The sequence below is a fragment of the Larus michahellis genome, chromosome 1 (assembly GCF_964199755.1).
Source record: "Larus michahellis chromosome 1, bLarMic1.1, whole genome shotgun sequence".
Taxonomy (NCBI): domain Eukaryota; kingdom Metazoa; phylum Chordata; class Aves; order Charadriiformes; family Laridae; genus Larus; species Larus michahellis.
In genome coordinates, this window is record NC_133896.1 from 65,757,918 (window position 1) to 65,770,505 (window position 12,588).

A 12,588-nucleotide genomic window follows, 5' to 3' on the forward strand; every position below is an offset into this window, starting at 1 on the left:
GCATTTAGACCTTGTACTTCTCATTCTTCTGCTGGTGAAGAAGTTGTTTTGCTTACATCTAATATAAAAAGTGTCAATAAAGCTACTCAAAATTTCTCCAGAGAACTTACATCCATATAACAACAATTACAGATGCCATCTCATTATGGCCTTCGAGAAAAAGCTTTCAAGGTGGTCTTCACAATTTCTAAATATTGCTCATGAGATTGTTTTTGGTAGGGAAAAGGGATAACTTGATACAGTTGTTTTTTACTGTTTTGTTGAGATTATTTTGTCAATTCTCTGCCAAAGCAGTTCCCACATTAATCACTTGCAAAGCTGTGTTCTAGTGCTTAATTTATTAAATAACAGTAAAGCCAAATAATCCTTGGTTGCAATGGTTTTACTGTGGCATTTGGAATATGAAGACAGCTTTAAACTCAATAATATTTGTGAGACTTCATGAAAGTAGTTGGGCAAGACAACCCTGCTTTCTACCTCACTAGTTTCTACCAAGATTTCCAGATCTCAAGATCTGATCATTTTCCCTGCAGCAGTCTGGCCTTTCATTCCACTGCCTGCGTGATTCGGATTGTCAGACAACGGAGTCATCAGGGTCCTCTTGAACATTAAAATCTATGGGTGAAATTGTGACCACCTAGAAAGCTACTGGAGATTACTTTTTGTCTCCAGCAGGGTTTGCAGACCTATCATCCTCTCTGACTGCTTCAACCTGTTTCTCAACCTGACTCTTCAGCAGAAGGGAGTTACTTTCCCCTGAACCTTAAAAATGAGATGACCAGACTTCACGTACTTGGAAAGAATTTGATTTATTTTTTTTTTTCTTCAGTTGGCTGCTACTTACAGCTCAACACCAGTAATTTCTCTTTACAATGTGGATGTTTTCCAAAACCCACTTCTATTCTTTGTCTCAATCAAGTGGAAGAACATGCAAGTAATTTGCTGTCAAGAGTCTTGAAATGACATTAGGTACAATGCAGAGCAACACACCTTCCTAGCAACACTGAGCATCATAGCCAGACATTTCCTTTTCACACAAAACCCCAGAGCCTTCTCCCTACTTCCTACAAAGATCTGTGCTGACCTCCAGTGGGTGGAAGCAAGTGTACCCAAATCACTAGTTTCTTCACACTTCAGCTAGGAGAGGGTTTTGGACCGATTTTCAAGTGCACAGGTATCTACATCAGAAAAATACATGCACAGTTTGTGCTGACACCATTGCGTCAGGAAGCAGAAATGGAATAAGAAAGGATACTGTGCCATTCTTTCATTTGCCATGATAACCACTATAGTCCTCAGTACGTCTTGTAGCAGAGAAGTGCAAGAGCTTGCAATGTATTTGAGCCACAAATAGACGGGTCTGTCACTTCAGGACAAAGCTCAATTTAAAAAAAGAGGTGCCTGAGGGGGATAGACAGAGCAGGCTAACTGCAAAGAAGAAATGACTGTCAAAAATAAAAAAAATAATAAAAATTAACGTCGTCTTCTAAAAAAAAAAACCTACCTTGCAGAAGTCCAAAGCAAAGTCATCCCTGACATCTTATAGATGGTAGTCAGCGAGAAAAGGAATACAGAACAGAATGCTATGATGTGATGAAAAGGTGCAGACGGGTTTCAAAAATACAGAAGAAATTGTTCTGACAGGCTTTTCCAGAACAATGCAAATGCCTGATTTATGATCCTATTCTAATATCTCAAACATCCTGCAAACATTTTATGATGCCTCTTCATCTGCTACATTTGGCAGAACGCGTGAATAGAGCGCCAGATTCTGTAAGCATTATGAAACCTGGATAAATAAGTACTCGATGTGAGCAAACTCCCTCGACTTCACATGAAGCAACAGTTCTACCTGGCGTCAGCAATGCTCACGCAACCTGGCTCACACTCACTTACATCAGTCCAATATCTGGTGATCCACAGGACTTCAGATGGCTGAATCGCTCTCCTACATCCTTCAGGAGTGAAGTTTTTGAGGATTACGCTAGGAAAGAGCTAAGCTGAATGCACATGGCTTACATACACGCGTTTCAGTTTCAAAGGAGCTCTTATCGACTTACGTCCAAGTAGCTGTGTCAGAGCTAAACTTTATTCCTTCTATATTTAATCCTTTTTAAATATTTTGGAGGGTTTATAACCCTATTCTCTAATGCCAGACAGTTGATACACAATGTAATAAGAAGTAATTTTAATGGTGAAAACTAGAAGACAGCATTTGGTCCTTCCCTTCTACTAAGGAACAACTGCCTCTATCAAGTGAATGTTTGTTTCTTTCTGAAATACTCTGTTGCAGGTTAAAAGTTTCAAAGATGCCTTTACTGATTGTGCGGTCAACCTCACATACCCTAAAGACAAGGAAAAAAAGACATGCTCTCTTTTACTAAAAAATAAAAACAAATTAAAAAAAAAAATTAAAAATCACGTTGGAGGAAGCCCGTTCCCGTCATTTTTCAAATCTCAGGGAGCATCAGTCAGGCTACAGAGTGAAAGGACGGTTTGCTATTTATGTAGAAGACACCTGGGGAAAAGACACAGATTAAACTTTCTGGTGTGTCTTCAGAGAACACCATCAACAAAATGATTAATAAAGTTATTAAATACAGATTATCTCTTTTCTCTATCTTCTCCAGCTGCTGTGAGGAAATAAACTACTGGGGACAGGGGATGGGTTAGCCAATCTCTTAAGAACCCTTTTACAATTCTATGAACATAAACCAAAGAAATGAAGTTCAGTGACCATTTCAACCACAAATGGCAGAGAACGGCTACTGCACACAAAAATGCATATGCCAGTTTTCACTGAATTCAGCAGGAGATGAGTCCGTACTGAGTCCTGTGGCAGTATCAGGCAACGTACACCACCACATCTGTTGAAGCTTTGGGGCTTGACTCGTACGATTTGTTAGGCCTGTTCCCATTTCCCAGTTCTTAACATTTTAGCCATTTGCTGGCAATGGTGGTGTAAAGGGCTCAGAGATTTCCTCTCTCTCAGATTAGCCAGTGCTGCTTTTCCTTTGGAATCTAATGCCCAGTCCTAATCAGGCTAATCAGCTCCTGATACAAGAGCATTAAAAATACCACGCTCAGAGAAGCTACATCTGCTCGTATGAGGACTGAATGTGCTGCTATAAATTATCTGCCGAGAGCAAATCTCACAAAAAAGTACTTTCCTGTGCTTCCCTTTGGCTCAGCCACAAAAACAATGCTTTTCCCTCATGTCACAAGGTGTCCTCTGCCCTCCAGTCTGTGAACTGGGTGACTCCAATCAACACAGGCCTGCTTAACTGGGATATTAGCATCCAAGGGATGGGCATGCCTTCTGTTGACATCAGCAATGTCCTCAGTGAAAAATCTACGCGCAAGCACTTTCAATCCCATCTGCTGAGGACCAAGCACGCTGCAATGGAACATTTCAGCACATTCTGACACTCAGTAAATTACTAATCTCTACACAGAGCTGTCAAAGACCGAGACTAGTAAGAATCCCAAGATAAGCAGTGGGGATGCTGTGAATGAGTAACTGATACATAACATACTTTTAACTGCATCTAGTTCAATTAATCAATGGAGAGCTTTTTTCTTTTATCTGAAAGGGGAAAATTGAGAGTCAAACAACAACACAATCCAACACTTTTACAGGTACTGTTACATATTAAGTATTTCTGATATGAAAAACATTGGGAAAAATCTGATCTTGATAAAAGAAGAGCTCTCAAGAAATGCTTACGACAAAATGTGAGATTGAGGCTTTTTCAGTGTTTTAAAGCAAACTCTCCTTAGCACCCCATTGACCACTGCAAGCCAACAGAAAGTCCTTCTTTCCTAGCTAAAAGATTTCGTGCAATATCACTTTGTGTCATGCTATCCAATGTCAATCGAAGTTGGTTCACAAAGTTTGAGGAATTTGATAGCACGCCTATGAAGATGTTACTGACAACTTACTCGAAAAGAGAAGCTGTAATGAATTGTTTTCTTCCCCGAGATGTCAATTTAATGGGAAAGAATGAAGGGTTAATAGGATGAGTCAAAAGTATTGGGCAAAGAACAAATCAGTAGCCTTCTAGTTGTGCAGAGGCAGAAACATGCTGCATTACACAGCAAGTCCTACAAAGACAAGAAAAAAAAAAAAATCGATCATTTCTATTCAAAGGTGAGGAATCAGGAAAACTTCCAAACACAAAAGACAAATGTGAAATATTAAGAAGAATGGGGCAGAGGGTACTAAAACACTTGCCCACCTTGCTGAGTTGAGAATTGTAGAGATGCTTTGAAAGTGTAATCTGACAGGATGAGAAACGTCCCAAAACTGTTTATGTCTAGGGAGGACAGGGACATAAGTTTATACCGTTATTTGACTAGCTGGTTTCACTTATAATTTATCGCTGTTTTTCTAATGAGTGCCAAGAACACTATGATCTTCTTCAAGGCCAAGAGGAACTTTGAGTGGTAATGGTTATCGCAAAGAACAGGTGGTGAGAGGACAGCTGTGGCTTACCTTAGGAAAAAAGCACGAACAATGGTACGGGTCAAAGATTAGAAGAGTCTCTGCCTTATCCTGCTTCCAGGGTCAGTGTGGGTCTGGAAATAGCACAGTTACCTCTGCCCTGTGTACAGCCTCAGCTGGTCGGTCTGCCAGCTGCAAGCTGGGTGGCAGCTTTGTGCTTCTGCAGGCCATCCCTGGAAGGAGAGGACTACAGTGGAGCAACCACACAGGGCCTGGCCGGCCTTATTGACCCCAGCTCTCTCAGAGCAGGATTGACTTGGGTTGTCCTGGCCTGGGAATAAAACAAGCAGTGCAGGGGGACTGAGCCATGGGACTGAGCCGTTGTACAGCTCCGCAAGAGCCACCCCTGTTCTGGCAGGGCTAGCACGCAGGCAGCCTAATAAACTTCACCAGGTGCAAGTTAGCTCCTGCACAGACGTTTTCCAGTACCCAGATTTTATGGCTTTTCCCATTATCTGAGTTTTACCTCTGTTCCCATTAAACTGAATAACGGATCATTGAATGGAGATAGATAAATTTATCAACCATGTATCGGTGTTGGCTTACTTGAAGGTTGAGCTAATCTATTGTGAAATTCCTTTGTCAAGCCTTGCAAATATCCAGCTAACTCATATCTTAAGGTTGCTATTCAGAGAAACTTGGTGTCTTAGATTATTGTTGGTTGGAGATGTTTCAATAACAATGAATTCTTCCACTATTTATTTCTTAGTCCTCTCAAAAATTATTTGAGGAATAAAGGTTAAGAGATTTGAGCATGCTGCTGAAGTCACACAGAGAGCTGAAGGCATCAGCAATATCTACATACTGCACTAAGGTGTAATAGGCCAGCAGTAGGAGGCATCTAAAATCCTCATCTCCTGTCATCTCCACATGTCCACCCTTTTCCTTGCCTGGGAATGGCCTGGGAATGTCCCACTGTTTTTTTTACACGTCCAAGCTTCTGACACAGGCCTCCTCCTGCTCCTCCTCCTCTCAGATCTTTACCTTCAGGACAAGGTCAGACAGAATAAACATAAGAGAGACTTCTGGTAAATGCTTCTCAGGAGTAAAAACAGGTGATTGAGGTTACTGGAACAGGTAGGGTATTTAAATGCTATTTTCTTATAGCATTTGGAGAAATGCTATCTGTCTTGGCAATTTCCACAAACCAACTCATGGAGCATCACTATCTGACACATAACACAGGCACAGTTTAGTAGGTCACGTCATGTCAAGTTTCTTGGCTGTGTTCTAGTGAGTTATTTCATCTATACAACAGCTACACTATATGGAGTGTTTTTCCCCTTATTTCCTTATTTTGCATGACTTGATTTCTGCTTTCTTTTTAGACCTGACTTAGCCCCAACCTAGAGAGCTGTTCCCCCATCAGTCCATGTGCTTCAGTGGTAATGTGACTGATAGCTCAAAATATAGTGAAAAAACTATATCCGAACCTTGCTGTTTGCTGTAGCTCATGTTAAGAATAGGGTTTTTTTTAAATAAATAATACCTAGTCACTAGCAAAATTAGTGAAATGCATTTTTCTACAGTTACAAAGAACATTAAGAGGTTTCTTGTCAGCTCTGCATGCTTTTTCAAACTTTCTATAACATGACGTATTTATGTTATTTCTCAAATGGTTTCTGTGAATGCTTTAAATAATTCCTCATTAAATCCACTGAGAAGCTAAATAATGGGTTAGTAAAATAGCAGAAATGGAAATGATAGAAGCTGAAAACATGTATTCAGTTCCTTTCTTTTATATACAGTTCATAAAAAGCACATTTAGAAAGGTCTGATGATTCATGAAATACTTACTAAAAGACACACACTGTAAACATTTCAGAATGGGAAAGGTCTTAAAAATACAGAAATCATCACACTTCTGTCTTGTTCGTTACTCATCTTTCATGGAAACGTAAGTGTCTAGGATACATTTCAGATGGCCACAAATACGTCCAAGCCAAAAATACTTGTACTATTTTACAGGTAAAGAAGGGCCCGATCCAAAACTTGAAGTCAGTGGGAACCGTAACTTTAGTAGGCTTTGGAAGAAACAACATAGGGTACAACTATAAGCTTTCATAGCCCTAAAAAATGCAGATAGGGAGATACTTACAATTAGGGATACTAGTCTTGATTAAAGAAATGCTGGTGAGCTCACTCCATACATCACAACCTCCCAAGGAACTGCTCTATTAGAGAGCTAAAATGTCAGCATGTCTAATTTAAACAGAGGCTCACTTCAGCTTTGCCTATTTTATGAGATGAGAAGCACAATATTGAATATTCCTGTATATTTGATGGTAAAAATAAGTATTGAAACCACATTAAACCTTGTCATAAAAGAAAGTAAAGATGGATGGCTTTTGTTACCAACATTTTCAAGAGATTTCAATAGCTGTTTTAGTTAATCAATAACACTGGAATCCAAAGCCCAAAACTTTCACAGAAAGCAATAAATATCTGGTAACACGCCTTGAAGGTACAATGTGTCACCTGCATACCTGTTCAATTAGAAACAACGAGAAGTCTAAGATTTTACAGGAGAACATCAACAAATGATGCTAATATTAAACATTCCATTCAGCAATTATGTCATAACTTAGATATATAGAGAAAAATGTCAATAACCTTTTGATGAAAATATACAGCAGTAAGGCATGGATATCACTGCAATCTTTTTTTTCTTCCTTTTTTTTTTTTTCTAATTCTTTAACAAACAGATTGGATCTTCTATTAGAAATAGGTTTTATTTCAGAACTGCTTTCTTTATACAGTGAAATATACAAATAGAAATTAAACTAAACTTGTAGAACTGCAGTGAATTCATGCCATAACAGCTAAATTATATTGATCAGCATGAAATGTATGGTTCTGGTCTCATCAGTGATAACTGGAAAGTTAAGAGCAAGAGAGGAAAAGCATAGAGCAAAAAGGTCCTAATTCACAGTGGCACCAAGAGGTAAAAGTACATTTACCCAGCTGACTTCTTCATCAGTTACAGCCAACTAATGTCCTTGGCAAGGATACTGTTCTTCAAATTCAAAACGGCCTCCACAAGGACAACGTACCATGCTTGAAATGGTATAAATATGTAATGCTCATTAAGCATAGTTAAATGAGCATATCAGATGCAGGACATGGCCCCAAGAGCAGGAAGACATACACATGTATCTGTATATATGCACTAATATCGCTCATTAAACAATGAACACATATATACACAAATATGGCATGTTTACAAAACCCACAGAAAAATAGAACAATGCAGAACAAAAAGTGGACACAGACAGTAAGTCAATAATAGCTGAATTATCCTTTTTGTGAAGAGCATCGTGTTTAGGTAAAAAAGGCTACACTTGATTTCAAAAAACCCTCCTAAAACCACATAAAATCCTTTTTTCACAGAGAGCAGAGAGAGATTAGGCCAATACCGCCCGAGCCTTGCAATAGCCAGCAGCCTGCCTGATTACACAAGCTCAGAGACGTCTTGCAGGTACAGGATCACCATCCACACAAGTACATTCTCGGTAAATAAAAATACGACACATTCATAGCCAAGGACTCAGAAGGATCATCCACGGATCTCTTATTAGGTAAGAGGCAATTTGCACTCTGTAAATTTGAGTTGTCAGAATAAAGTTGTGGGGTTTTTCAGAAATAATGGTTCTGAAGAATTTTCACGCTCCAGCTGCTTCGCATTGCTTGGATGAAGCAAATCAAACTTACCTGACTGAACAATCAGAGCAGACTCACCTAACTAGTTAAATACTATATGATTGCATATCTTATTTAGTAGTGGTGGCTCAGTTAGTCACCTACCCTGCTTTTCTAGAATAAACTCTTTCACTTAACGTACAGATAAATCCATATTGGTCATGAACTAGAACTCAGAATAAAATTCTTTAACACAAATGAGCATAGAAAGAGGTATCTAGATCCTAGTCATGTTGATTTTCCTTTTAATCTATACAATTCCTTCACAAAAGACAAGTAAGAAACATTTTAAACTGTTCACTAGGTGACCTGAACAATCATAAAGATATACAGAGGACCATCCTAGCAAAATTCATGTCTGAGCTGATAATGTTCCTCAAATGACTTCTTCCACAATAATTTTTAAAAGAAGCTGTGCTCTCCTATGTATTCAGATTTCTAACAGTCCTGCTGTTTCAAAATTGAGAAGCACATAAAAAACCAAAGTTGAGGTACTGAAGTAATATCTACAGTAGCAAGGTTTAGAAATCCATGAGGAGCTTTCCAACATTGGTACTTAAGCTCAAAAGCAAAGCTGGAACTATTTTTGGCAAAATATTCCCAAACAAATAAAAAGTGTGCACAGCTAAAGACCTTGAACTTAAACGCTTTTCACCACACAATGAAAGAAGACACAAACTCGCTATCAAAAATGTATTCACCCTATCTTCCCAATGCTGCAAGGTTCACAGGCTCATCTCTTTAGAAAGCATCCGCTGTGGAGAGCGGTGGCAACCTGAGCCTCCCTCGGTCATTCTCCCAACCCCTTCATCCAAAAGGGGAGGGTAAAGACAGCTTAATTTCCTAACACGGGCTTCTACCCATAATATTCTTTTTGAAGATGCTTTCCTATATCTATGCACTGCCCAAGCTATATAAAGAAGCAGCAGCCAAAGACAAGATCCTTGCCCCACATGATAAATTCCACTTTAACATTATTTTAAGAAAAATATATGAGAAGGAACATGAGCTCCTGATTACACAGCAAATATTTTTTACAGAATATTTCTGAAAATCATATCCTAAACACTACACTTAGAAAAAGCTCAAAATCCAGAAAGAACAAATTAAAATAGCAGTAGAGCATATTCCTCATCCTTTGAGCCAGGAGAGATTGCTCAACACCTCACATGGCCTACCGAAAGCCCCTAACTCCCTGTAACACCAATGACCACCCTACTCAACAGACTCTGCTCCTCATTCTGTTAAACTGTGTTTGTGCTACATCAAACGGATCAGTGCATTCCCAGGTTTCTAACCTATTCTTCACAGGTGAAAACACTTCCAGTGTAAAGGGCAATTAACAAAGACAAATCTTAAGCAATTCCCCTTGAGTCCCAACCTAAAGACTTAATTGGAAGACTTCTCAGGACCTCCATATTTGGGTGATTGATTTTTTTGTTGTCATTTTCCTTATTAGCTTTAACAAATATACTTACAGATGCTGTAAGTTATCTCTTGGAGACACTATTAGGGACACTCTATAGGAATTTCCTTTGGAACAAAATTTCTGTAAATTACATTAAATTTTATGGCAAGAATGCAAACCAACTAACAAAAGCTAGTTATTTGTATCGTATTGTTATTCATATTTGATTTGCCTGTAAACATAGAACTACAGCAGAAATTAATCTTGGATGACTTTTATATTAAGAATATATACCATATACTCTTAATTATGTATTGTAGGTGGTGAGCTCGAGCAGTTCCTGTACTATTATATGGACTTCCTTATACTGCCTTTATCTTCCACATTACTCTCTTTTTGTGGGAATTAAACACCATTCTGTAAGACAGCCTTGAAAGACACCTGAAAAGCAAGCAAACTTTCAGGTTTAATGTGCTTTCAGAAATGAGCAGCTCCCCAAAATTACCTAATTTTGGAGTGGTTTTTATTTTTATAAGTTTTAGAAGAACCATTTTATGAAATGGTCTTCTAACAATGAAGAACAATAAAATCTAAACCCTACAGAATGAAAACTTGTGACTGGAATAAAACCAGCATAGTTCTGTTGAAACCTGTGGGGCCAGCCTGGGTTATGTCAACTAAACATCTAACCTCAGCTGGGCTCTGAATTTGAGAGAAATGTGTCACATTTTAAGGCTACTTTCCTTTTTCTATTTTAATAAAGTAAAATATACGACTGTACAGAATTCTGTGGAAGGAAAAGGACTGTTTGTTATGATCTTATGATCTGATTTCCTAGGAAATATGAAATACTTTACAAATCAAACTGTTTTCCTGTGCAGGATTCTTAAATATTGAAATCTGCCCTGTGGTACCTACAAGCATAAACAATATAGAAAAGAAGCATCTACCACAGTTTTTCTGGGGGGTGTTTCAAAGAAGGAAAGACTCTCAGGCAGACCGTAGTTGCCCTTTAACTGACCCTGTTTAAGGGAGAACACTGCAGTCATTAGTTACTCTCCATCTCATAAGCCTGTTGGGAAACTTTTTTCTTCAGGTGCATCATCCACACAAGGACCGTAATTGATTTAATTTTAAGCCAAAACTTTACATTCACCTTTTAGAATTTCCATGCTAAAATAACCAACAGAGAAAAAAATGGTATCAGGGCACCTACAGCAAACTCTTTCTGACTTTTTCTTTCCTTGAAGAAGTCAAGAGAAGCACATTTGATATTTGGGACTGTGGGATATTAAGAGACATCTAGTGACTTTATATTCAAGGAGTTTGAGTGCAACTGCAAAGGAAAGGTCCTTTCTAATACAGTGTTACACACTGTAAAATCCAGGCTTAGGTTTTCTATATGCCCTGACTTCACGTTGTTCTGAAAACAGCCTCATGCAAAAATGGGCTGGAATTGTGTTGGGCACATAGCAGCTGGTTCTGTCTGTCTGTCTGTCAGAAAGACTTTACAATGCAAAAATAATAGAAAATAACAGAAGAAAAGAAGAAACACACAGCAAAGCTAAATGCATACTACTACCTAGTGGAAATGAAACATGACACTTTGGAAATGGACCGAGTGGTATTTTTAGCCACAGTGGTAAGGATTTATTACTTCAATTAGAAAGCCCAGGTAAATTTCTACTGCCACAGCTTGATGTCAGAGGGACACGCATGCTGCTTTAAAGTTGAGAGCAGTTAAATGGAAACCAATTAGGCATAGACAATCTCTTTCTTCAGAGGTCTTTAATTCAGTTGGTCTTCACTAGGGAGTCTTCACGCCAGGGTCTTCCTCTGAAGAAGGCAGCAAAAGGAAATCACAGGTTTTTCCTACTAGGGAGCCAGCGGCAGCCAAAGCTGGGGCCAGAGCACGGCGAAGGCAGCCTCTCCTGCCAAGCACCAAGTCCAGAAGAAAGGGCAAGAGAAAGAGATGCACAGCTTGCCTACTGCACGGGGAGTGCGGGGCAGGGGAACCTGCCTGGTTCCTCCCTCTGCCATCTTCAGTTATTTTGTCTCTTGGTCTCCATCAAATGCATTCCCAGCTACAGTTTCCACAACACTGGGAGCTAATGAAAGGACAGGGAAAGCCTGCACATCAGATGATGAAATATTAATGTGAAGGAAATCGTTCACAAATTTAAAAGACAAAAAGAAACAACAAACAAAACCCCAAACAAAACATGATTCCATTTAATTTAGGCTTGAATCATTCTTCCTCCACTCCTGAGGACATGGCCTCAAGCCAAGCTATACTCTGTTCCATAGTGTTTGAGTTTGAATGCTGCTCTTTTGCAACCTCTCTGATGAAGAAGCAGGTGTGGGTTGCCACATTTCTTGCCGTCTTGCTTGACTGCACAAATAGTCTGAGCAAAGAAACTCTTTCTGATACATGGCTTCTAAACATTCCCTATAAAACCAGCAGAATAACGTCCTTCACTGTTCCTTACTTTCATGAAACAGATAATTAGACAGATGGCAAAAAAAAATATTACTTGGTGCATCATTCCTTTCATCTGTTAACAACAGTAAGAAATCTTCCAGAAACTGGTAAGAACAATGCTGAAAAATTCCCTACCTAATCCTCAACCTGATTCTAACATGGACCCTGCTAATACTGGCATCTGAGTGCTCAGAAAAATCTCTGTTTTGAACCTGTCAGTCTCACAGGCTGACACTAAGGCCATGCGATGGCATAAAATTCTGACACATGCATTCGGAAAGCTGGGACTGTTGTAGATTCATGAGGACAATTGTAACATAAATCAGTAATGCTGTCTCAAGACCCTTATGCTCTGAGTATGTAGAGATGTACCTAAAGTGCCAGGTAAGACTTCAGATGAACATTATTTTCTGGATAATTCTACTTTTCACACTGCTTCATCCTTTGGCGTCTGTTACTGGAAAAAGTTAGAGACTCTGTCAGTGTTTCTCAATC

General features: G+C 39.0%; 1 protein-coding gene across 9 annotated transcripts in view; it reads right to left on the bottom strand.

Moving 5' to 3' along the window:
- Window positions 1-12,588, bottom strand: part of BICD1 (BICD cargo adaptor 1) — a 184,976-nt gene that overhangs the window by 12,719 nt on the left and 159,669 nt on the right. The window lies entirely within an intron of this gene.